Source organism: Pelecanus crispus, chromosome 8 (assembly GCF_030463565.1).
Source record: "Pelecanus crispus isolate bPelCri1 chromosome 8, bPelCri1.pri, whole genome shotgun sequence".
NCBI lineage: Eukaryota > Metazoa > Chordata > Aves > Pelecaniformes > Pelecanidae > Pelecanus > Pelecanus crispus.
This window is the reverse complement of record NC_134650.1, coordinates 37843517-37847189: the sequence shown is the minus strand read 5'-3', so window position 1 is coordinate 37847189 and position 3673 is coordinate 37843517.

Sequence of the window (3673 nt, the reverse complement as noted above, 5' to 3'; positions counted from 1 at the left end):
TTCTATTTTTCTTCTGTCAGAAAACCTAAAGTGAGAAAGAACACAGAAAAGAAAAACTGAGGGCACAATGAAGTTATCTGGACATTGCCAGCCCTCTGGAAATGTTTAGCTCTGGAATATTTTTTTATCTGATCTATTTTGACAATCGCCACATGCCACAAAACTAACAAAAACTTGAAAAGCCTCTCTCAAAGAAGGTAGAGCAATACAGTTACTAGAATTCAAGTTTGACTGAGATAGCAGCTAAAAACATGCTCTTCTCTGCTGAATTTTCATGAATCATCCAAGTTGCTTAACACTTAACTCTGGAAGCCAAACTGCTGTTTGTCACACTCTGTAGTCCCTAAAATACTGCTATTAACATAGCCTGCAAGCCAGTTCACTTTTATCTACATCGGAGTTGACAGGATGTGCTCTGTCAACATCCTACTGAAACTTCACAAAACCAAATTTATGCCAAACTTTAACGCTCTAGACTTCACTACTTTGTTATACACTGTACTTACCAACCTAACTCTCCAAAATCCCTTTCCTTTTAACAGAAAACAACAGCAGGAATTGCTAAAGGAGAATATGTTTAAGAACATCTAAATATAAGCACTTTGCCTGGAAGAATGTAAAGATAGAAATGAATGAGTGAGGTAAAACTATCTTCTTTTTACTTGACTGATCTGTACAGACTCATGGCTTAGCTGCTTCAGCACTAATGCTGCAGATGTTTTAAGTGCTTTTTGCTCCTCCAGAACAGCAACAGGTTCAACTGAAGTTCTTGGTGTGGCTTAGGAAATTTTACTCATTTTATCCTCCTTCAAGCAGTCCAAGCTCAAACCATTACCATCACTGAGTCTGCAGGAACTCCGCATGTAGTGCTGGATAGTTTGGAAATTAGAACAACGCCAGCAGATCAGATCAGATCAGGTCACTGCAAATTGGGCCAAAGGGGATCACTTATCAATTATTTCTGCCAAATTCTCTTTAAATAAAAAGAGCCGGAAGACATCTTCACCACAATCATAGCTCTCAGAGACAGTCTTTTTAGATCAATTACAATGCAAACATATTCCTCCTTTAATCTCATACCCACGCAGTCTATATTAAGTGCATGCCCGGTGGGAATACAACATGAGTTTTACATAATTTTCTTTAAAAATATTAGAATTTTCCCTTGAATACAGTGATTACCTTCTCAAGAACTCTTAAAATATATTAAACTTTGAAAAGTTATGATGATTACATAGTTACTAGTATAAAGGTGGTATTTTATGTACATATATCAACTTAACTACTTATACTGACTGAAGCATCCCCACACTGTATTTCCTCAGAGGCCCTCAAGAGGAACATACGTCTTGTGGCTAACGCACTGGGCTGAGGATCAGGTGTTTGTTCCAGCTCATGGGTCTGACAAGTTTCTGCTTACTTTAGGCACATTACTACCTTTCGTTCTCTCTTGTAGTATGACAATACAGTTTCGTCAGGGAGCTCAGCCATGCCCATTGCACCTTCTCAATTAGAACTGACTAGGTTGGACCTTCTCATTACTTGAGCACTAGTTATGAAGAAATGCATTTTATTCTTGCAGGAATTGGCTAGGTTGATATTATACAGAAGGATTTAAACTGATTCACTAGAGCTCAAGTACCACCACTGTCCACCTCCAGCACAGCTATAAGGACATACCCAGGGAAGAGTGACACCTGGGCAGGCATGTGGTTATTTGCTTGGCTCTCAGCCTCCAACTCTCGTCACTGAAAGTGACTTACTGAACCGTATGTGGGTTTTACGCCATCTCGTCTTCAAAATGTAGCCATGGTCTGTTCCCTGGCGTGTTACTTGTGACCTCTCCAATCATGCCCTCTTCAACTGCTGCAGGGGGAAAAAAAAAAATCTCCTTTTAAAGTTTCTTTACCATTTTTATCCCGTGCTTGACTACAGCCAGGAGCAGTTGTGCCACAGAGCAGTCATCCTTGCACTCTGTAAACTCTAAGGTAATAATTTTGGCGTCCAGGTTGATGAACCAGCAAGATGACAATAAGCGGTGCTTCACGCCAGGGTAATTTTGCCATCGACTAGTAACATCCTCACCTAAGGGGCAGTTCCGAGAGCTCTTACACATGCAAGGACTCGCAGGGCTGGAGCAAGGGAGGGACCCTAAAAGTCACCAGGCCCCGAGGGCACCTGAGAGGCTGCGGCCACCCCGCCCGCCACAGGGAAGCCGCAGGAAGGCTGCCAGCCCTTCCCGCACTTCAACCTTAATTTTTAAGCCCTGATGACTGGGGTCTAAAAACCTCACTGCAGGAGTATTGTTTCATTACACAGAAACAGTGTCTTGATCTTGCTGTGTTGCTTGTCCTGCTTTGTGTTTTGAGTTAAAGGATGGTAGCAAAACCAGCTACTGTGTTAGAATCAGGTTTCACATCAAGTAAACGCTCTGCAAGGAGGAAGAAAAACCCAAACCACCATGGTTTTGGAAACAAGAGCAAGGTTAGAGAATAACCAGAGAGTTAGAGAATACATATCGCTTCCTTTCTTCTCCGAGAAAAGTTACCGGGGTCTAATTTCCAAAAGAGGCACGGACAAAAGGTGAAACAATAGCAGAGACAAAACCATGGGCTTTACCATTCAAATCATGAGAAGCATCTACACAAAGATCTCACTTCACACCTGCCTCTATAGAAAGAGGATGAAGGTTTAAAACCTCTAAGAAAATATGATGCCTCCCTCTAGTGGGTCCTTTTTGTGACCATGTTTTATGTGGAGAAATTGCTTTATAAAGCTGATCAAAAAAGCAAAGCATCTAAGCACCTACATATACCTAGTCCAAGTTTAACAACTCAAATCCATGCAGCCAGATTGTCAAGCACTATAGAGTTATTAGTGTGCCACATCAGTGAGATCAAGCTTTTGATCCTGCCAATGAATCTGTGCAGCAAGCATGCATTGAGTTACAAGCTTAGACTCTGAAGCCACAGTAGCATTTGTCATGAAGAGTTCAGGGTATGAGAACCACAGATAACATCTCATTTTTCCTTTCAAAGCTCGTGTCTTACCTTTATTAAAGGTGTTACAGAACAATAGCCAGAGCATGCCAGTCTGCTAGCAGAGAGGAGCTAACAGTGGTAGAGAATGAAAGACGATAAGCAACTTGTTTACAAATAGTTGTTGTCTATACATTTTTGTTGTTGTTGGAACAGTGGTGCTGACTTAAGAAGAGTGAGAGAAACTGCCTCTGGAGGATACCAAAAATACATTTCTTCTGCAAGTGATCCCAAGCTTATGCTTCACAAACTCTTGAAAACTGTTTGGAAAATTAAGATATCACTGTCACACCAGGAATTTTCTTCCTTTTTGGATAGCTGTCCACACAGCGCTTCCATAGCTTATAGAGAAATCAAGAGATCTTTTACCAAACATTAGTAAACTTTCCTTTTCACAGCAGCATTGAAAAAACTTTGTATCTTACTAAAATGCATCAAATCATGCAGTATGAACAATCTACAGCTGTAGATTTTATTCTTTGAACACATTCTAGTTTCCAGCTTACAGCAGAACCAGTCCAAAAAGACAGAAGCTAGTTCACTTGGCTTCAGAGGACCTTACACAGTGACGCAAACATTACTAGGTCTGCACTTCAAACATACAGAGTGAAGAAGTTTTACTCATCCATCATACC